Below are 24352 nucleotides of genomic sequence, written 5' to 3'. Positions count from 1 at the left end.
CATATAATCTAAATGCAATCCTAAATTCACATTGTTTATACCGCATCAATCAAAATAAAGCCACATAGTCATTAACATAAAGAGGAAAAAGGAGATTGGAAAGATCATACCATGCGGTCTTCAATATCCTCATGTTTCGGATGTGGCGTAGTCAATTAATGTGAACAAGGATGAACAAACACAATATATACAAGACAATATATAAAAGACTACACTAAAAAGGAAATGAACATGTTTTTGATTTTTCAATTTTTATGGTTTTTTTTCGAAATTTTTAATTTTTTTGGATTTTTGAATAAAAGTCAAGTTAGAATTTCCCATCCCCACACTAGTATGGGCATTGTCCTCAATGGCCAATACGATAGGAAATTATGCAAGCATGATGCATGATTTCTAAACTAAATGCAAGCTATACTAAGCTACACTACATGATGCATGGGTTTTTGTTATGGCGGAGAGTGTAATTTAGATTACCTCCCGATGCGTATGCATGGACTTCCCCAAACCAAAATAGACATTATTTCTAACGTCTTGAATTTCGGGGTAGTTCATGCACACGGAATGCAATGCATGAGACTACAAATTGTCATTTTGGATTTTTCATGTGGGAACAATAAAAAGAACACCTTAATGAGGCCAAGGTGTTAGGCCTCCAAGTTGCTAGGACTCCTCCTCAATCAAATGATCAAAATACAATAAAGAAAACAAAAGAAGTAGACAAACCATAAGAGGGGTGAAAGAGTGTAGGAGCCTCCAAGGTTTGATAATCCTCCATCATATCATCATTATCATCATCTTCCTCCATAGAAGTGGAATCATCTCCACTCCCACTTTAACTTCCTTGCTCTTCCTCACTTTCTTCTCCTTCCTCATCTTGAGCTTCTTCTTCTTCAACATTCTCTTGAACCTCTTGTTCTTCACCTTCTTTATCAACACCCTCATCAACAATCTCCTCTCCACCCGGTCTTCCACCACTAGAGGTGCTAGGAAAGAAAACTTCCCTATCCGCCCAACTAGGCAAAGGACATGATGGATCAAGAAGTCCTTGCCTAGCTAGATGTAGGAGGGGCGGATATTGGGCCTTGTAAGCATCCACTCTATCATTGTAAGCTTGCGTGTGCATTTCCCGCATGAGTAGAGTTATGTAATCATTTCCTACCTCGACATCCTTGGGTTTGAACTCGTGATACTCAAATGGGTAGGGTGGTGTGACAATGGAGGAGGAGGGCTCATCAATCTCGCCTCTTTGTTGTTGAATAATATACTCGGTCTCCTCGGAGAGTGGAAGAAGGTAGTTCGGTCGGTGAACACTCAATCGGCAAATGTTTGAAGGCAAAGTGAAGGACCTAGCTTCTTTGGTTAACCACCCATATTTGGTGTCAAGAGGAGCATGCTTGACCCATATAAACTTGTGAATCATGGTGTCCATATCAATGAGATGACCTCCTTTGACCGCCACATAAGTTTTGTCTTTGTTGAAGTTTGGGTCAAAATGCTTGGCCAAATAGGTAACTAGTCCTCCATTTACAATAAAAGCGGTGCCCTCTTTACCACAATCGACATTAAGCCATCTTTCAACCAAAAGTCTTAGAGCATTGTATGGCATAGTATATTCCCTTCCTATGTTTAAGGCCGACTCACGAAGAACAAAATCGAGCTTGGTAAGATGATTAGTGCAATTTCTTGCTATCAAAGTATTCCCAATGACCTTATGCCACACTCTAATGCCCGGATGGTGGACTAATAGAGCACGACAATCATGAAAGCGCACAAATTTCATTCCGGAAATTGCCTCCCAAAGAGGAGCGGGGTCATACTTTTCAGGGATCTTGTGATATTACGGGGTATCGCTAAGGCCTAAAATCTTACTCAATTCACCAAAAGTGATGCGTCTATTGACATTTGCAAGACGAAACTCGATGTGCATTCTAGTTTCCACCCTTGTAACTTTCAAGGAACTCAAAAATTCCAATGTGAGGGAGGGGTATGTCAATTCTTTCATGGTAAACAATTTACCCAATCCCATAGCCTCAAAGAACGTTTTGGTTTGTTCAAGAACACCCAACTTTGACAAAGCATCTTCACAAATAAATTTTGTAGGCAAAATGGTCTTCTTTGCAAAGAGAACAAATTTATCCCAATGAGAGTCGGAAGTGAAAATTACCTCCGGATAATTCGATAATTGCTCAATGACCGGAGTTGTTGATGTTGTAGCTTCCATAGGGGGACCTTGTTGAACCTCCAACCTTGCCTCATGAACTACCAATGCCTTAGACAATCGTTTTGCTTGAAGAGTTTGTTGCCTTTTTGAAAGTGTCTTCTTTGGGGGTGCCTTGTTACCTCCTTTAGTTCTTGCCATTGTTGATTACACCAAAGAGAGATTGAAACCTTCAATTTTTAGTTATGCCCAAATCGATTTGAGATGAAAGAATGTTGCTTTGTATCTTAAAAATCGACTCAAAGGTTGAAGATTTTGGTGTTTGAATGAATTGTTGTTGTAAAAGGAGTGATTAATTTTTGTTGTGGGGAAGTTTGGTTTTGATTTTGTTGAATTTGGTTGAAGAAATCTTGTTTTGTTGATGTAGAGGATGAGGGTTTTTGGGGTTTTTGTGTTTTGGGTAGTGTTTGAATGAAGAAGAAATGAAAATGAACGAGGGGAAGGGGTTTAAAAGACCCGTTAAATTTGAAAACATCAGCAGGGACGAGCGGATTGGGGTCTAGGACGCTCGGATTCTGTGATAGACCATTTTTTTGAATTCCACAGCTCATCCAGACGAGCGGATTGTAACATAGGACGCTCGGATTCATCAGGATGAGCGGATTCTCTCATGAGATGCTCGGATTCCTCCCTGTCCGCACGGAATCAGGTCCATCCGTGGGTACTGCTTAACCCGTGTCATTTTCATTCTTCAATTCTCGTGTTCTTCATTGTAGAGGCACTACAAAGGAATGAATAGTCTAGGCAATTGCTATCCCCACACTAAGTCAAAGCACTACACATCAATGAAATCAAAAGTCCCTCCCTCACTTCTCTCAAAGATGATGAATATCTTGATCAAGGCACAAAAATATAAATCCAAAAATGACAAAAGTGCAATGTAAAAATGAAATGCAAGTTAGGGAGTTAGAATATTTACAAATGGTGGTTTAGGGAGGATACCACCAAACTCTCATCCAATGTGAGATGTCAAGGGGGCATGTTCAAGGTGTTGTTGATGTTACTCAACACCTTGAAGAAGTAGTCGAAAGCTTGTTCATTATCATGATAAAGATCCTCAATAGATCTTTGCACTTGTTGTTCTACGTGATGGTCTTGGTTCATAGCATTACCAATGTAGGGATTGAATATCCATTCGAACTCAACATCCCAAAGACCGCAAACTTCGTCTACTTGATCATTAAAAATCTCTTGAGTTGATAGAGACAACTCTTCTTCTTTCTTGTTTTGGCCAATGAGTCCATCTTCTTCACTTGTCATGGGTGAGCTTTTCAAGCTCTCTTTGTTGCTATTCTCTTAATCTTTGAATGGAGCATCATCAATTTTCTTTTTCCATTGGAATTCTGACTTCTTCCTATCATCCTTCCGGCTATAGTGATCAACCATAAAGCATGGCTCATGCAAACGAGGAGCTCTCATGGTCTTGTCAAGATTGAAAGGTATGCTCTCGTCTCCTACTTCTAGAGTAAGCTCTCCGTGCTTCACATCTATTACCGCACCCGCGGTGTGCAAGAAAGGTCTACCTGGAATGATCGGAATATTGGAGTCTTCTTCCATGTCAACAATGACAAAGTCCACCGGGATGAAAAATTTCCCAACTCTCACGGGAACATCTTCCCATATCCCTAACGGTGTCTACGTCGATCTATCGGCCATTTGGAGTGTGATGTTGGTACATTTAAGCTCTCCCATCCCTAAACTTTTACTAACCGAATACGGCATAACACTCACGCTTGCTCCTAGATCACACAAAGCCTTGTTGATCGTGGTGTCGCCAATGGTACACGGTATTGAGAAGCTTCCTGAGTCTTTAAGTTTCGGAGGTGAACTCCCTTGAAGGATTGCACTACTCACCTTAGTGAAGGCGATAGTTTCAAGCTTCCTGATCGACTTCTTTTTCGTAAGGATGTCCTTCATGTACTTTGCATAGGCCAGCACGTGATTGATTAATTCCGTGAAAGGAATCGAGACTTCCAAATTCTTCACAATTTCCATAAATTTCCCAAGTTGGTCATCGAACTTAGGCTTAGCTTGACGACTTGGGAATGGGAGTCTAATCACTATGGGCTCTTTCTCCTTGGCCTTTTCTTCACTTTTCTTTGAAACTTCTTCTTTTGTTGGTTCTCCTTCCTTGGAGTTTTGCACAACTTCTTCTTTGTCACTAGCTTCCACAATTTCATCCTCAACTTGCTTCTTTGGTCCTTCATATCTTGTACCACTCCTCAAGTGAATGGCACTAACCGTTTCATGTCTTGGGGGATTACCTTGAGGTGGTAATTGCCCATTTTGCCTTTGAGAACTTGAAGATGCTAGTTGGGTCAATTGAGTTTCCAACATTTTTGTGTGGGCTAGGATGTTGTTGATGGTGATGTCTTTTGCTTGGCTATCCTTTTGCATTTGAGTGAAAAATTCTTGTTGATTCTTTTGCATTTGGAGGACCGCTTTTTGAACATCAAAACCTTGGTCATTTTGTTGATTGTATGGAGTTTGATTTTGGTAACGTTGGCTTTGGTTGAAAAAGGGTCTTTGGTTTTGGTTTCTCATGGGAGGTGGGGTGTATGTCTGTTGAGGTTTATAACATTTTGGCTTTTGTATGAGAGATTTGGGTGGAATTTGGTGTTTTCATTGTAATAGTTGGAATAAGGGGTACCACTCTTATATGCTTGAAAAGCATTCACTTGCTCATTAGTTCCCCTACATTCACTTTGGTCATGTCCCAAAGTTCCACAATTCTCACATATCTCACTTGGGATTGATGAAGATGCTACCATGGCATTAACATGATGCTTTGGTGATTTTGAGGCTTCTTCAAGTTTAGCCATAGCCTTCTCAAACTTCAAGTTAATGGTATCAATATGAGAACTAAGTTGAGCACCCAATTGAGTAATAGAGTCCACTTCATGCTTTTCTCCTCTAGTAGCCTTCCGAGGTCTACTATATTGTGAGTTATGGACCGCCATTTCCTCAATTTTTTTCCAAGTTTGATTATCGTCAACTTCGGTGAACATACCATTTGATCCAATGTTGAGAATGTTTCTTGAGTCTTCATAAAGACCATTCCAAAATTGTTGTACCAAGAACCACTCGCTAAGTCCATGATGAGGACATGAGCGAAAAATTCCCTTGAACCGCTCCCAAGCTTCATACAAAGATTATTTATCCTTTTGCTTAAAACCCGTAATTTGAGCTCTTAGCATGTTAGTCTTTTCCGGAGGGTAGAATTTTTTGTAGAAAGCTAGAGCCAACTTCTTCCAAGAGTCAATTCCAAGAGTAGCCTTATCTAGACCTTTCAACCATTGTTTTGCGGTGCCGATTAGAGAAAAAGGAAATAAGACCCATCGAATTTGGTCTTGAGTTACACCGGTTTGTGAAATCGCATCACAATAGTCACAAAAAGTCTTCATGTGAGAGTGAGGGTCTTCACTAGGCATCCCCCCAAATTGGCTTCTTTCGACTAATTGGATAAATGCGGATTTAGCAATGAAATTTCCGGTTAAGTGTTGTGGTGTGGGAGTACCATTGGGTAGGTTCTCCTCGGTTGGTATGGAATGTGATGAAAATTTAGGCATTGTGGGTTGATTTTGTGTTGGATTTTGTGTTGGGTTCTCCTCACCTTCTCTTGCAAAAGGGTTGACGAACTCAATAGTGTTTGGTTGAATATCTACAACCTCACCAATACCTCTCAAAGTACCTCTAGCAAGTCTTCTATTGGTTGTCAAAGTCCTTTCAATTTCGTGATCAAAGGGTAACAAGTTACCTTGTGATCTTCTAGACCTGCAAAATATCAAACAACTTGAAAACAATTAGAACAAACCTTGAGGATTTTTACTTCCCCAAGGCAAAGAAAGACACAACTAATAACAATCTAAGAAAATCAAATCAAGTTAACACCGTCCCCGGCAACAGCGCCATTTTTGGTCGAACTCACTTGGAGGTTTAGTTTTCGGTTACTTGTCGTTAAGAGCACCTAGACCAAAACAATATTTATAACTTCACAAACAACTCTACTATTAGTAAAGAGGCAAGTAAAGGTCGGATCCCAAGGGACGGGTATTGATGTAGGATTTTCGATTGCAAGTAGCGGTGTCTAGGGGTGTCACGATTTGGGGTTGAGATGAGAAGATCACTAAACTAAATAGCAATAAAAGTAAACAAACAAGATGATTAAAATGAGATGTAAACAATTGATTAAAAGCACTAGGGTGTCATGGGGTCATAGGGGATTCATGGGAATTGATCATACAAACATATTCTCAAATTATAAGCAAGCAATTATTGTTGTGATGGATCGAGTTGGTTTATATCTTACAATCCTAGGAAGGTTTGGGTCCTGGAGTCGAATCGATTAGATTGTACAACACCTACAAGTCGACTTAATCCTCCCTACTCAACTACATGCATGGTCTAATGAGACTCGAGTTGGTTTATGTCTTACAAGTCTCATTGAAAGGGTAAGTGATGGGTAAAAAATGCAAGGATTCATAGGCTCGCATTTCATCAAACATAACATGTGCATGAGTTGAGATCACAACAAGCAAGCAAATAAACTATGAAAACATATTAATTTAAGCATGAATCATCCCCCATGTTGGTTTCCCCTAATTACCCATTAACCCTAGTTAAGGAAACTACTCACTCATTATCAAGTTTGACATGTTAACAAGGTTGTCAATCACATTAACAAAGCAAAACATGATGAATAAATGAAGATGATTAACAATAATTAAACAGGAATTAAGAGGATTATACCTACTAATGATTCCAAAATAAAGCAAAGAATAATAGAAGTACTTGATGATTGATTGGAAGGTTGTCAATCTCCCAATAATAACCCAAATAATCTTCAATTACCCAAAATAAAAGATGAACAAAAGAGAGAGTAAGGAAATGAGATTTGTATTAATATTTGATTAGAAGTTGATTACAAGATTAAGAAGAGATTAGAATGATATAAACTACACTAAGGATTGATAAGAAGAATATGATTCATCTAATTAGACTAATGGGGTATTTATAGTGGGGATTAGGTACAGAAATTCGGGTTTACTAAGGGCTTAAATGACGATTAAGTCCTTGAGGAATCGCTCCTCTCAAAGGAGATGCCGGTCTCCTTTTTGCCGGTCTTTCATAAATATGCGCATATTTCATGGAGGGAAGAAAAGGATCGTGTGGGCCGGTAAGGGAATCCGAGCGTCCAAGTTGTCGCGACGGGCGGATTTCCTGGTGGCTGGACGGGCAAATTGTTGGGCTGGACGAGCGGATTTCCTCGTTGTTGGACGGGCGTCCCACTGGCAAAGACGCTCGGATTCCTCACGTGTTGGACGGGCGTCTTGCCTAGTTGGACGGGCGGATTGTGTCACAGCTTGCTTTTCTTCTTTTCTTCTTCCAATAATCCTCCGGGATTTAGTCGGGGATGCAAGGGTTTCTTCATCGTTGCCCATCTACTATAATATGTACAAATGCCTTCTAGTCTTGTCTTCTCTTTGATGCTTGGTCATTAGATTCGATCAATTTAGCTCTATTTTGCCATGAAAATGCAAGGTTTGCACTCCTCTCCTACCAAGGAAACAAAACCTCAAAGAATATGCAAAACAAAGGCTAAAGATAGTGAATGACCCAAATATGCACTAAAAAGCATAGGAACGAGGCTAATTCGGGGACTAAATATGCTCAAATAATGGTCACATCAGATTTCCTCCTCGGAACGGATCCTCAACGGATCTAAGATAGCGACGGCCTCCGGTCTAGCACAAGACCCCATGTTCGACCCGAAACGAGCCAATGCACGGCTCACCATGTTCTTGGGACCCGAGCTCCTCCTCTTTGGTGGTCTTATCACATCCGGGCTAGCTCCATCAACATACTCCTCAAAAAAGGCACGGTTGGCCTTGGCAACCTCTCGATACTTCAAGTCGACGACCTCGTCCTTACGAAATTTGGACCTCTCTTCCAAGGACGGAGCTCGTGACCGCTTGACATAAGCGGGAGTCACCCATGACGTGGCAACGGGGTTTGGCACCTCCTAAAGCGGCCGAGTGGCCCACCACCTTTTGAATACCTCCACAAGCTCGGAGTTCCGGAAAACATTTTCTTGGACAAGGGTATCTTGAGCGGGCACCTTTTGTTGACGCCCCATTTGCCTCATGAGCCTTTTAGGATAAATGAAGCAAGCAACCTTCAAACACACCACCATCAAAGAACGAAGACTAGCACCTCAAGTGCCACCATGGCACCACCCAACGGATGTGAGGACCACCCTCCTCCGCCAATCTTGCGGCCCAATAAGCCTCGGTAGAAGCAAAACTATCCGAGTACAACTTCTTCCTCATGGTAAGGTGACGGAAGGAATTAGAAGAAGAATCAACCGGAGGCTCTACCTACCTTAGCCTCTCCAATAGCCACACTTGGAGGATCCTTGGGGATCCGAACGAAGGAGCTTCTCCACAAGAGCCTTCCTTGTCCAAAGCTTGGATGATCTCTCCAAGCACCAACCACGATGGATCTCTACCATGCTCCATTTGCTCAACAACATGAATAAGGGTCATGCTACAATAACATTTCGGCCCGTCCTTCTTCAAAACATCAACAAAGAGGTACACATGGATAAGGCAAAAGGCAAGAGCCCTTCTCCTAGCCAACTCCGAAACATTGACATCTAATCGGTTTGAAAAGATGTTGACAAGAGCCAACATATCCACACCATGAGGAGCAAGGAGGAAGTTGACTTGACTCATCAACAAACCCAACATGGAACGGAATTTCTCCTTATAGCACAACCGAGTAGGAGGAAGCACCGGAACACAACCCGGCCAACCACCAATGGCTCAAACTTCTTCGGCAAGAGGACAAATTTCACCTTTCGCGAAGACGAAAACGTGGTGTTTCGAATCCCAAAACCGAGAACATGCTTCGAGAAATGAGGGTTGCACCTTGACTTGACGGAGCACCTACAATTGACCAACTCCCATGCAAACGAGTTGATACTTTTCGGGAGGCGACAAATCCCGGCACCATTGTCGCAACGCATTCTCAAAGGCATCCATGAAATATATCTATGGAAGAAGAAGAAGAGGTTTTATAGAGATGTTTTTGTGTTTCGGATGATGAAACAATGAAGCGCAAACATCACTTTTTATACAAAAATGATCAGCGCGTTTTTCAGAAAAAGGGGAGAGCTGGCTTCCATCGCCAGCCAGCTCGCGCCTCTTTAGGCCTTCCCCAGGATTCCCGCTTTTGACTTGTCTCTTTCAAGTTGTGTTTTCTCCTGACACCTCAAACCTCCCGCCAGGACGCTCGCGCCTCTTCGGGATGATCCAGGACTTTTTGTGTTTCCTCACACTCACATTTCCTTGTTTTCGCGTTTTACGAAATCCGACACGGTTTCCATGACGCAGCTTTAAACATACGGATTTTTCTTTCTTTTTTAAAAAGGGAGAAGGGCTAGTCGCCCCGATCCGCGATGGATCGTTTCCATGTCAATCAAAATTCCGAAAATTTTTCTCTTTTTCACAATTCTCCATCAAAATAAAAATCGAAAATTGATAACACGACATCAGTTTTCCTCCAAAATTCAAGCACACACAAATTCGAGTCTTGACCTCAAAAATCAAATATGCTCGTAAAAATATTTTCTAAAATTCATCCCTGACGGTTTGAGTTTGAATTTTTCGAGTCACAAATCAATTTCAACATTTCGATGCAATTTAATTCACGACACGAGTTAATTGCTCAATTTTCAAATTAATTCATTTTATCTAAAGTGACGACTTGTCGCGGAATTTTCAAATATCATATCATTTCAAATTTCAAATTTTAACTCCAAGTCATCTTGGTTAATTTTTGTTTTTCAATCAAATGCTTTTACGTGTTTGCATTTATGTATATGTGCTATCTGTTGCCTGTTTTCTACGCTAACGATGCAGGAACTGGTGCAAAGCAAAAGGAGAATCGACAGCCGACAACGCTCCTCCGAAGCACAACACAAAAAAAAGCCAAAAATCACAAATGAACCACAATCCAAAAACACATATATTCAAACCGCCTCACGCAAAATGTAAATATGTACAGACAAGAGTCCAAGACACGGACAAGCTACTACAACTACTCAGCGCCTCCCGTTGGACCTGTCTCGGTCTCACGAGGAGTCGCCGCCAACGTAGATACTACCACCTGCTCAGACTCCCTCTCCGAGGAACTCTCCAGCGTCTCACGCTCCATCTCGACGTGAAACTCCTCCGCTGCAGCCAGCTGAGCCCTCAGAGAGGCAATCTCCGCATCTCGGCTCCATAACTCGTCCTCACGACGCCTCAACTCCTGGTCCCGACGAGTGATCCCCAACCCCTGGGCCTCGATCATCGACCTAGCGGCATCCAACTCAGCGCGGACCCGAGCAAACTCCGCTGGATCCGCAGTACCCTACAAAACACAATACAGATCATCAAGATCTAAAAACATGAAATGCAACACAAAATACACAAAAACAACACACAAAAAGTACCTGAGAAAGCTAAGCCTCCCTCGCAGCCAGGTCACCGGCAAGCGCCCTCCAGCGGTTAGCCACCCGCCACAAAGCCAGATGACTAACGGTCGTCACCTACAAATCAAAAATGTCCTTCAATATAATGCAAGGCAAAGCCCAAAATGAGGAAAAATGTTCAAGTCAGGAACTCACCCTCAGGACGATCAACCTCCACTCCATGCCGGCGTCGGTCACCTCGGCAACCGCAGTTCCGTGTAAGCGAAGCTCCTCCTCGCCGCCCGGCCCACGAAAGGTAGTCTCCGTCGGGAAAGTCAAAGTGAGTCCTCATCGCAGGGTCGACTCCCTACCATTTGGATTCACATCAAAGATGACAAAACCTCCTATCAAGAGAGGCAATGAAAACAAAAGAACAGAGGAAAATATACCTCGATCGGGTACCAAGGAAGCATCGACAACCGGAAGGTGTCGTAGTCGATGTCCCGCAGCAACAGCTCCTCACCTCCCTGACCGTGAAGGTGCCCCTCAACCTCGTCGGGGGCCGACTCCTAGAACAACACCCTCGGCGGATCGACCGGTACCACGAAAGTCTCGGTGAAGCACTGACGAGCTAAACGCTCGCCCAGGTACCAAACCGGCTCGATCGCCATCTCCAGGTATAATCGCAGGGAGCTGCGAGGCCGCAAACGCTCCCTGATAGCAGTCGGCACGTCCGTGTAGTGCTCCCAAGGCCGTCCAACAAACTGCATTCAAGACAAAGCTACTCAGCCGACTGGGGGCTTCCTAAGCTACCTAGTCACCCTACCCCTATATACTTCTATAAAGAAGAGGGAGAAAAGAACGAGAACTTACATCAGCAATCCGAAGCTTGTTCACACGACGCCTGCAGTCCTCGTAAGTCGACTTAGTCGACTTCTTCCGAGCCACCGTCAAACCCCTCATAGCAGGGTAGGTCGAGGGAACACCGCCTGTAGTCCCCGGACGCAGAGGGGTGAAGTAAGCGTACAACCAGGCCTGCAATCAAACACAGCAAACACAAATCAGCCAATTTCTCAAAAATTGCCAAAATTAAAATCAAAATCAGACTAAAAAAAAAAGAAACTACAAAAAATGCTCGTACCTCCAAGATGAGGCCGGGACCAACCAAAGCAGGGGCACTACCATCCCCCACTGCCTCCGGACGCACCGCTGCGTGCATGTATCGGGTAAAACTCGCCAAGGCCGGCGTAACCCAGTCAAACTGACCCAAAGTGTCAAGGTCGGCAAGGAGGGGAAGCACTTTGGTCGACAAGCGCTCACCCTTGTCACCAAAGTACGTGGTACCCAAGAAGTACCACAACAACAACCGCGCCTCCTGCGCGTCAGCCTCTGCCTCTGCCTCCGGACTCTCCAACGGCGCCGGAACCACACCTGCCACCCGCCCATTGAAGTGGTCTCTCACATACAAACTCGCGATCAGGTACGGGGTAATGTCAGAAGGCTCAGGCAAAGCAGTACCGATCAGACGAGTAACCGCAGGAGAAGACACTCTCTCCGACGTCTCGGTAAACTCAACAGGTGTCTCGCCACAAGGGAGGCCGGATATCATGGCGAAATCCTCTAAGGTCACACCGACCTCCCCAAACTCCATGTGAAACGACGACGTCGTATCCCAATACCGATCCAACATGGCGAGGATCAGACACATGTTCGACCAAATCGAAGACCTGTGAATATCCCGCCAAGCGGCCTCCAACGGCCCAAAAGCCGACCTCTCTATCAACGCCCTCGTCCCTTCTCGGAGAACGTCGTAAAAGCCCAGGCAGGTAGTGAAGCCCAAGAAAGTCCTCATGGTGCTGATCTCCTAAAATCAAAAACAAACAACGTCAGAATCCCTATTCAGGCCTGACACTTCAAAAGTGACAAAAGTTCAAACGGGGGACACGACAAACCAAGCCCTCGTGAGCACGGTAGGAGATGTGCCTGTCCACTCGAAGCAACTACTGGCTACCGTCAAAACCCTCGGCCCAAGCAGGCGCCGCCCGTAGGTTCAGCCCCCGTGGGGCTGTAGCCCGTCTAACTCTCCAACTCGCGACGTCGGCGTCGTCCTTAACTGTCTCCGCCCTCCGTCTCTTCTGACCACGAGACTCAACGTGGCAGACGGGAGGCCGCTCAACGACCCTAACGACGTTCTGTAACGTCCGTCTGGTCAGCCGAGGAGTCCGCCTCCTCGTAGAAACCCTCCTCCCGGAGGTATCAGCCTCAGAACCAGTCTAAGCTCTCCTAGCGTCGGTAGCCCCAACAACGGGCTCCTCACGCACCTCAACGGCCCTCCCGGCCCCAACAGTCTCGGCAGGGGGTCCCTCCTCCCCGGAAGCGTCCTCCACTACCGCAGCGGGTACACTAACCGGAGTGCTAACCGGCCTCGTCCCGAACAACTCCTCAAAAGTCGCAGCAAGGGACCCAGCCTGTCCCGAACACTCTCCCGCAAACAAAAAACGTCAGCCGAAATTTCGGCATTATGACGGCATAAATTGGACAAACCCAAAAAAAAACAACCTGCAAAGCAAAGCAAGGGCAACCCCGCCCAAATCCAACCAAACAAAACAAAAACAATTCACAAAAAACGCAAAAAAATGACTCGGCCTTCTTTTCAAACAAAAGACGAGTCAAAACAACCACGGCAAAAAAAGGCACCCCAAGACCCACACGAGGTCCGCCAACAACCCAAAATACATTCCCAATGCAATGAGGAATTTTTCTACGGCTCAAAAAGGCAATTTATACGCCAATTTGAGCACAAACCGGTCAAAAATTCAAAAACGACCGCAAAGAGGCAAACGTGATTTTATCACGCCTCAAGGTGACCTAAACTACCAATAAGGTCCATTTCAAGGCAAACTGACTTAATACAAGCCCAAACAGGCGCTTATTTTGTCAGACATAAGACCGTCACAAAAGGCAAAAATTCCAATTTTGCCCACAATACCCAACAAAGGTCCACAATGGCAAATACGGTCTTTCCCGACTACAATGCAACCTAGTGGGACCCATTATCCAAGCAAATAAACTTGGCATTATGAGATGAGACGGTTTCTCCACCTCACTCACGTTTTTCGAGCATAGGGAGCGGGAACGGGGACCAAAATGCAAACTAAAAGCACCCCTATACTCCTAAACGGGGTTCTAGCCTAATGCAATCATCAATTTCACTCAAAATGGGCTCAATCAAAAACGCCCAAATCAATTTTCTAGGGTAAAATTTTCGCCCTAATTCAATCTATCAAATGACCAACAAATTTAAATGGATTCAAGAGGAAATACATACCTTGAGATGACATTATGGTTGATAGCACGAATGGAGGTGAGCAAAGGTCCTTTAATGGCGGATTTTGTGTCGAAGGATTGAACATGAGTGATGAATGACGAGCAACCAAGCCTCGCGTCTTTTACAGAAAAATAGGGAAGCCCCCTTGGTTCGCCAGGATGCTCGCGCCTAAACCAGGCCTCCCCTTGCTCTATTCGGCGAATTTTGGGCTTTGGCCCAATTTTCCGTAACAAACTTCAAGTTTTCAATGACGATATTAAGGACCGTCATTTTCTCAAATACAAAAAACAAATAGTGAAAATATAAATTCACTATTTTCCTTCAAAATTTCAAATAAACGGCGATCAAAACCGCAATTTTCCCTTTAAAAATAGTGATTCAAAAATTCACTATTTATTCAAATTTCAATGACGGCAATTAAAACCGTCATTTTTTCAAAATAATAGTGAAAAATTCAAAAATTCACTATTTCTTCAAATTACCATGACGGCGATTAAAACCGTCAATTTCAAAAACAAAATTATAGTGGAAAATTCAAAATTCAAAATTCACTATTTCTTCTATTTTCAATTTCAAGAATAATAGTGAGAAATTAAAAATTCACTATTTCTTCAAAATTCAAACGACGGCAATCAAAACCGTCAAAATTCACTATTTTCCTTCAAAATTTTTTTTTTCAAAAATAATAGTTGGAAATTAAATTCAGCTATTTCCCACACATGTCAACGGCGGCACATAAACCGTCACTTCAAAAATAATACTGAAGATTCCAAATTCACTATTTCCTTCAAATGTTAACGGCGGCACATAAACCGTCACTCCAAACGTGATAGCAAAATTCAAAATTTGTTATTTCCTTCAAAATTCGAACAGACGGCGATCAAAACCGCCACTTCAAATTCAAAAAACAATGAATAGTAAAGATTCCAAATTCACTATTCCTTCAAATGTCAACAGGGGACTTCCTCGCGGAACCCGCTTATTTCAGAAACAGTGATAGTGAAAATTCGAATTCGCTATTTCCACGGTGGCATCATGAGTTCGTTACTTTCAAAACAAGCCCATCCGACGCGGCTATTCTCACGGTCCATTAACCGACCGCACCATGGCTGGCGAGCCTTACTACGCGTTGCGGTTGGCGAGCCCTCCTCATATACGCACCATGGCTGGAGAGCCTTACTACGCGTCGCGGATGGCGAGCCCTCCTCAGATACGCCCCTTGGCTGGCGAGCCTTACTACGCGTCGCGGCAAGCGAGCCCTCCTCAGATACGCCCCTTGGCTGGCGAGCCTTACTACGCGTCGCGGCTGGCGAGCCCTCCTCATATACGCACCATGGCTGGCGAGCCTTACAACGCATCGCGGCTGGCGAGCCCTCCTCACATACGCACTATAGCTGGCGAGCCTTTATCCGCAAACATGCAAGGACATATCCGAAGATGCCTCAGGTATGACTCCTTCTTATGGCTGGCGAGCCTTTGTACGTAGTCTAACAGACTTTAAACGACCCGCACGGATAGTCGATAGACTCTAAACTGTTCCCGACGACAGGTCCTTGGCTCGTACCCTCGAGTCGCCTTGGCGTCGCCCTTCCCGACGGCAGTTCCTTGGCCCGAATCCTTTCCAGCTGCCTCGACGACGCTTGGGTCTCCAGGTTGTAATCTTCGATTGACCTGGGGGCTCTACTTTAACTTTCGCCATGTCCAAGCCTCAGTCAAAGTGGGGGCTCTGTAGATACCCAGTATCTGCTGAGACTCCAACAAACACCCGATGATTATCGAACTATAATATGTTTTGGAATCGCGGCGTTTGATCGACAGTTTGTGTACAACTTTAAGTCGGAAAACTTAAAACGATTTCGAAAATAAAACATTTCAGAACATTTCAAAAATACCTGGAGTGTTTAATGCACGACGACGGGGTCGCAATGATACTAATTAGAGTCAAAACCGACACCGGACCAAAAACCGACTCAAAAATTCAAATCCCGACTCCAACAACGAGTCAAACCGAGTCAACCACAAAAAACAAACATTCAAAGCCTTATATGCTAAGATTTCCCAGATTTATGAATGGTCAAGTACCAAACATGTGACTACAAATCCTAGGATAGAACAAATCATGATTGCTCTTGTGTGAAAGTGACAGGACAACTCGAAGACCCGCGACGTGGCTCACACCTCTTTGAGCAGACCAGGTGGCCACGTCGCTCAAAACTCACACAACCACTCATTTCCCTATAAATACCCCGCAAATGCCCCCATTTGAGAACTTACGCGAGTGTCCGCCCCCTCTTTTGTCACTTAAAATTCTCGACTCGACTTCTTAAGTCACAATCCGACGCGTATTTACGACCTACCGATCGTAAATACAAGCCTGACACATTGTTCGGTACCGTCATCGTGCATTAAATCTTAAAACACTCTTTTTACTTAACAAAACCAGGGGAGACCCCCTTGCATCGCCAACAGGCTCGCGCCTCATATGGCTGCCTGGTGCAGGGTCTGTTCCTCTTCAAGCATTAGCCTAGGACGATCCCGACTCCGGTTAGCCCGGATATAGGACGGATCAGATGACTATTTGCTCATTCAAAATCACATTTGCAAAATGCTTTACTAAGACAAATGGATCACGTTATGCACCATAAACCTAATACGGTAAATGGATGTTTAATTCCCGTCTTGCATGCAAATCAACCATAAATCCAACTCAACATCTTATACTTGATACTTGGATTAAATCAACCGACTTAGAAAGCTCTCACATGTTAGATTTAAATTATTGGATGCGCATTCATGCATTTAAACCGTTTTATCAACTTTTGCATTCAACCAACCAAGATCGATCAAGAGAGGCCATCACAAGCGGATTGGGTGTCTGATTAAAGGGCTTTCCAATACGGACCTTCACCTCTTACTCAGAAACTTTGGATAGTGGACGACCTTATCCAGGGCGTACGAGAGTCATTCTAGAGATAGGATGCTAAAGAGGGACGATTTCATTATCTTTAGTACCTATGTCAAACGCTGCTTTGTGCTTCGATTTGACCGAGGTATAATGTGGATTTCGAACGGGTTCCAAGCATCCCACAAATGCTTGGTGGCGACTCCGAACATCTCTAATTATTTTGAGACCCGTACCGAGACGAAATCGACTAATCTAAAACAATCCGGTCGAAAGCATCTTTACGCCGCCGAGCGTGGCTTTCAAAAGACCGCTGCACGCCCGCAAATCGAACCGGGCCTGCAGGTGGGCCATGTCCACAGTGAGGTACATGGTTTTTTCCCTGGAAAATGTGGCTTAAGGCAAGGGGATCCACTTTCCCCTTACCTTTTTGTCATATGTATGGAGGTGCTATCTAGAATGCTGAGAAAACTCCCTAGGGTTGTTAACTTCTCTTATCACCCCAAGTGTGTTCAGTTGAATCTAACTCATCTTGTTTTTGCTGATGATTTATTAGTTTTTACCCGAGGGGATCTGCCATCTGTACAGGCTACAGCTCATTGTCTGGATCAATTCAGCAAGCTCTCTGGTTTGCATACTAACCCTGCTAAGACTGAATTATATTTGGGAGGTGTTGTTGTTGAGGTGAAAGACCTTATTTTGGAAGCTACAGGTTTTAATATGGATACATTCCCATTCAGGTATCTTGGACTCCCTTTGTTCAATGCAAGAATCACTCAAGAAATATAACAACAACTTTTGGACCAGATCAAGGGTAGAATTATGCATCGGGCAAATCATTGCCTGAGTTATGCTTGTAAAACTCTACTTGTCACTTCTGTTATTTTTGGACACAAAAATTTCTGGGGGGCAAGTGTTTTACTTCTTAAGGGGATTGCTAAAAGAATCACAAAGCTATGCAAGGATTTCCTCTGGGCATTAAAGATGGCTCACGAAGACATGTTTTTATGAAATGGCAGTTGCTATGATCCCCTAAATTAGAGGGGGGGATAGGTATAAAAGACGTTCTTAGCTGGAATTGTGCACAAATGCTAAAATGGGTGTAGAAAATTTTCTATAGACCTCAGTGTATTTAGACTAGATGGGTGCACACTTATGTACTCAAAGAGGTTAGCTTTTGGGTAGCAAGTCAATCCATAACTAATTCCTGGTACTGGAATAATGTGGTGAATATGAAAGAGCTCCTCTTAGGGCTTGCAAGGTCTCCTGCTCAGGCTGTCCAGCTGCTAGAGGCCTGCACATCCCATATGAGGTATGACACTAATGCAATGTATGATTACATCAGAGCAAGGAGAGCTCCTGTTGTCTTCCCTAGTTCATAGTTCTGGCTGTCATCCAAAACACTCCTTCATAGGAATGATGGTGCTGAATAATGGTTTACCTATAGTGGACAGATTGGTGGCCCGTGGGCTGCACTTGGTTAACAGGTGTGTCTTATGTGAATACTGTTGTGAAGACCTATCTCATTTGTTCTTTGGCTATGTTTACTCGAGGAAAGTGTTGTTGGAAATTGCTCACTGGACTCATTTATCAGTTAGCTCTCCACTGTTGGCTCATATTCTGCAGGATTTCCTCTCTGCCAGAAGAACTGTCAAGCAGAAAGCTGGTTTGATGGCTGCTATATATAATTTGTGGAAGGATAGGAATAATAGGATTTTAAGGGTTCTAAATCTTCCCCAGAAACTCTTTGTATTGTCATTAAGAAAATTGTAAACATACGTCTGTATGGATTATGATTTTCCTAGGTTTTTTTTTAGGCTTTCTTGTTTTCTCATCTTAGGGGACTACTATGGTCTCCTTTGTAGGAAAGAGTGGCAAGGATCTTGTACTCTATGTTTATCATGAAATAAAAGATCCAAAGCTTTTCTGCAAAAAATAATAATAATAATAATAATAAGAACAACAACAACAACAACAACAACAACAACAACAACAACAACAACAACAACAACAACAACAACAACAACAACAACAACAACAACAACAACAACAACAACAACAACAACAACAACAACAACAACAACAACAACAACAACAACTAGTTTTGAAACACGTGAAAAAATCACGGGTCTTATATAAGTTTCCCTGTTTTGGTTAATACTACCTGTATAAACACATATTATTTGGAAACATGGCAAATGATAAAAGAGGATGTAAATTATGAAAATTAAACATAATAACACGGTACTCCGTACTATGACTACTGTCAACTCCCTTTGTTTATTTTCCTATTTAATCCTCATTTGCTTTTCAAGGATTTAAATTATCAAATTTTGAGAGATTTTGCGGTTTTTATTTTAAATGTTTTTTACTTATTCTAATTATTTTATTAAGATCTTTATATAATCAAATAATAACAAAAATTAATTATAAGCATTTCTATGCTTTAGTTAGCCTTTAATTATATTATATTTTGTAGATTTAATTATTATTCCATAGATAAAAATGATAGAAACTAATGAATGTACAAACCTCATGTGGAATAAAATTAAATGTGTTAAGATGATGTGGAATAAAATTAAATGTGTTAATATAGATGACATTCAAGTTGCCTTTTTAATTATATTGTAAATTGTAAAAATTAATTATTCCATGATGGTTCAAAAAAGTGGAATTTTAAAAAGTTTTTCTTTCAATTTTCTAAATTTATTTTACCATTAATTATGAGAGTATGTTTTGATTGTAGAATTGAAAAAAAAACTACTTATTGAAGTTTTTTATGTTTTTATGCAATGTCATATGGAGTAAAAATTACACTCAAATTTTCTTTTTGATTATATTGTATAGATTATGGAATTTTAAAAGGTTTTTTTTTATTCAATTTTCTAAATTTATTTTACCATTAATTATGAGAGTAAGTTTTGATTGTTGAATTGAAAAAATAAGCTACTTAATGAAGTTTTTTATGTTTGTTAGCAATGTCACCTGACACGGTTGTCGCAACCCTATCAAAAATAAAACCAACAGGCTCTATCTAATGCAGCAGAGGCAAGTTGGGTATCGTATCCACAGGGAGGCGGTCACTATCTACTCATTATTCTTGTATGTCTAAGGTCACAAAATGGGGGGTTTGAGTTATTTAAACTAAACTAATGAACTGAGTTAAAAGCAAAGGATTGAGAGAAAATATAGAGAGAGATGCTAGGATGTCGGTTCACCATGATATTATACAAATCAGCTAAAGGTAGGTCAGTCGGTTTGATGTGAGAAAGGTAATGGAAAGGTCCTCTCGGTCCGCTATCCGCCCTAAAATACTACTAACTTAGCTTTCACCCTCATTAGTGTAGTCTATTGTCCATAGCAGGTCTATTCATTCCAATCTCTCGATCTAGATCTGAATTTAACCAGTTTAATTGATTCAGTTGTATGTATTCAACCTAATTAACAATTACAATGATATTTCTATGAAACAATTCTCACGACAAAACCTTCTAAACCAATTAAACCATCATCGATTAACTATCATGGCTCCCCTAATCCTAGCATTAGAGAAATTAGCTATGCATAATGGTAAATAAAGCAAGAACGAAAGATAAATAAATAATAAACAACATGATAAAAAGAGATGTGCAAAAGGGAAATAATAAAAAAGAGAGAGAAAAGAAATTACAAGAGTTCGGATCTGGAAAGGGAAGAGCAACGTCGAATCGAATAAGAAACAGAGGAAAAAGTTGTATGAAAGATGAGATAAAACCTAATTAAGTCTCTCCTATTTATTGGAGAGATATTTATTTTCCTAAGATACGATAACAAGATATTAAAATCTTGCGTCAAATAGAAAAGTATTCGATCGAGGACTTTAGAACTCCTCGATCGAGTAACCCCTAGCAAAAACCACTCGATCGAGGACATTAGGTACTCGATCGAGCACTATCAAAAAGGCATCACTCGATCGAGGACATTAAGTACTCGATCAAGCACTAGAGTACTCGATCGAGTGATCTCCAGCGCATAATTCCTGCTTCGCGCACTGAACGTCAAACGGCCGCCATTTCTTCATTACTTGGGATAATAGAGCGTTTTCGGTTGTGTTGGAAAGTTAAGAGGATAAGATTTCATCTCCAATTAGAATAACTTGAATATCAGTTGTAGAACCCGAGATATAGCTCTTCAAACTAGGCACTAGTAATTTGAAGCTCTTCGTTTGCTCGCCTAGCTTCCTTACTTCTATGCGCATCTCAAAGTAGTAGTCTCCAAGCTCCGACTCAACTCATCTCCTAAATGCATGCATAGGGACATGTTTTTGGCTTGATTACGCTCCTCTCCGGTTCAGACCTACAAATAATACAAGAGAAACCAAAGTAGACAATTCGGGGGATATTTGTAGCTAAACACTACGAAATATGCATAGGAATGCGTGCAAATGAAGTACAAAATGCCTATATAAAATGCACGCATCAAATCTCTCAAAACCAAACCGTTGCTTGTCCCCAAGCAAACTATATGCAAAACTAATGGAACAGAAAAGAAAACTCAGAGCTAGCTACAAATTGTCCACTTAAACCGATTTAATGCAAGCACTAATACTTATAGCAAAAACTGTCAAATGGAAACGAGTTGTAAGATGTTTATAATAAAGCTGAACCGTCGACCTTGAAAGACCTTTAATGATGGACTCTCACGAGTCACTCTTCTCTCATGAAGCAAAGGGTAAGCATATGAATTGTAAGAGAAGAAGAAAAATAGTCGCTCACCTAAACTACGACCGACATAAACATGCATGCAGCTAATATGATAGATAATTCTAGCTACCGTACACATACATTCCAACCAAACAAGGTCTGTCACAGCCAAGGGCTTACAAAAATATGGAAAAGTGAGATAATGGGTAAGAAAAGGCAAAATATTTGTGGAAATGTGACGTTAATAGCCAAGCTAGCTAACTTAACAGAACCAAATGAACCATATCCGATTCTTAATCATTAGAAATAAGCACAAGTGCCCCTTATTTCGGCACACAAACTCACTCAACCAAAACATACTCCTCATAAAATAAAAATAAAGCATAGGAGTGAAAACCGTCAACAATCAAACTTTTTCGTTTTTTTTCTCTTTTTTTTTTTCTTTTCCACGATCTTCTTTTTCTGTTCTTTTTTTTCTTTTCGAATTCTTTTTTTTTCATCATTTCAACTTTCCTTCTTCTTCATAAATTACCAACTCCGATAATCAAATACAAACCAAACTCGGCTCAATAAATAATATACCGCAAAAACATACACTAAACTAGCTTGACAAGGCAGACTAAATTTGGATGTAGCTAAGGGTCAAAAGGCAAATTTGGCTAAAGTGGAGTTTATGGGTAAAAATGAAACAAAAGAGAAAATGTAAGCACCTCCCTGCATGTGACACCAACCACAAACCCGAATGTATGTAGGCAAAAAGCAATTGAATTTCATATACGTGCAAATTAATGAACATGTTATGCAGAGAGAATACTACTCACAATCCTACGTGAACTGGTCATAAATGACACCAGTTTATACGGCTCTAAAACTTAGAAATTATAAGTAGCTTGCCAAAATTATCAGGTCAAGTCTATTTGTTCAGCTGAAATTAAACATTAACTCCACTACTACAAATGAGCACCTGGGCCACGGCTAAATTCGTGGCGCAAGTGGTAAATTTCCGTGGCTAAATCATTTAGCCATGGAAATACCTTTCGTGGCGCAAGTGGTCGTGGAAAAGAAATAGCCACGGGAAAAACAAGAACGTGGCTATTATCGAATTTTTGGCCACGGATTCTCTCGTGGCTAATAACTCCCGTGGCCAAAGAAATTTCCTGTGGCCAAAAAATAATTCCCGTGGCAAACAATATATATGAAAATTAAATAAATAAAACGTAAAATAATTTATTTATTTTTCACAATGGGTATTTTATCATATACGGAACTGTGACAATCTAGCTAATTGTTTCGCTAGTTAACTTGATTCATTTGAACGTTATTTGGTTTCACCAGTCATGTATTTGTGAGCATCGGAGAAGCTTCCCAGGAGGTCACCCATCCCAGCACTAGTCTCACTTGAGCACGCTTAACTGTAGAGTACTTGTGATGTGCCACTGAAGTTGAATGTTAACTTTGTTGATATAATTGGCACTTTGAATCCTTTTAAGTTTATTTTTTTTCTTTGAAATCTTACCTTTAGTACTATTTAATTACATAAATGTAACATGATTTACAAAATTTTGCGGGAAAAATATTATTTTGGCCGAAACAATTAAATTTTCGATATTAACCTCTTGACTAATAATTTTGACGTCATTTTTTTTGCCGAAGTCAGCAAAACATTTTCTCCAAAAAGTAAACTTAATTGTATTTTCCTAACATTTTTTTATTTCTTTTTTTTATCGACATTCTTATTTTCGTTTCTCATGTACTCATTTTTTTCGTATATTTTTCTACTCAAATTCTATTGTATAACCGTCGTAACTGCGATATGAAAAATGTGACCATTTTTTTTGGTAAAATAATGACCGTTTTTTATAACTAAAAGTCTTTTTTCCCCAGAGTTATCACTATTCACTAAAACGTAGTCACTTTTTTACCCCAAAAAACGAAAAAGACTATCGTACAAAAGAATCGCTTATTTTCCTAAACTGATTTCTCTTTGTTATGATTTATCGTTTCTTTTCTCAAAATTTTCACATTATTTGCACATGTGACTTTAAATTATTATAATTTCTATATTTTTCCCTGTGATGCGCTCATTTTCAATGAAAAAAAGTTTTCCCATTTTTTTTCTTAGCAAGTTAAATTTTACGTAAATTTTTAATGGTACCCTCGAATTTTGACAGATTACATATGGTACCCTTTTTTTTTAAAGTTTTACATATGATACCCCTGTATTTACCTTTTTCAGTCCCAGAATACCCATTGAAAAACTTTCATCATAACACCGTTACTCATATGTCATGTGACGCCTTTTTTTGTTATCTAATACACTATCAATTCATCATCAAATAACTAACTCCTTATTTTGTCTAATAAACTAACATTTTGTACCTAAATAATATAAAAATAACAACATAACATACTCAATTACTCGTCAAATTACTTATAGGAGTAACGACGTTATGACGGAATTTCGCCAATGGGTATTCTGGGAATGAAAAAGGTAAACACAAGGGCACCATATGTAGAAACTTAAAATAAGGGGTACCATGTGTAATCTGGAAAACATCGAGGTTACCATAGGAAATTTCCGTAAATTTTATATCAAATTCAAATTTTTCTATAAATATCCTACAAATAAAGTTGGAAATCAAATTTTGAATGAAATAGTTTAACAATATATTAATTTTAGACTTCTCTAAAATGGATAATAAATAGCTTTTTTATTAAATTTGATATGCTATATCTTTCAATGTGATATGATCATTTAAGATTGTTA

At 41.1% G+C, this 24352-nt stretch overlaps 1 non-coding gene across 1 annotated transcript; it reads left to right on the top strand.

Annotated features, from left to right (window-relative positions):
• Nucleotides 1-5308: 5308 nt before the first annotated feature.
• Nucleotides 5309-5415, top strand: LOC141616159 (small nucleolar RNA R71). The gene has a single exon (XR_012530527.1). It is a non-coding gene; the product is annotated as a small nucleolar RNA R71 (small nucleolar RNA).
• Nucleotides 5416-24352: the final 18937 nt, after the last annotated feature.

This window comes from Silene latifolia, chromosome 11, assembly GCF_048544455.1.
Source record: "Silene latifolia isolate original U9 population chromosome 11, ASM4854445v1, whole genome shotgun sequence".
Lineage (NCBI taxonomy): Eukaryota > Viridiplantae > Streptophyta > Magnoliopsida > Caryophyllales > Caryophyllaceae > Silene > Silene latifolia.
The sequence above is the reverse complement of the archived record's forward strand: the minus strand, read 5'-3'. Positions and strand labels throughout refer to the sequence as shown.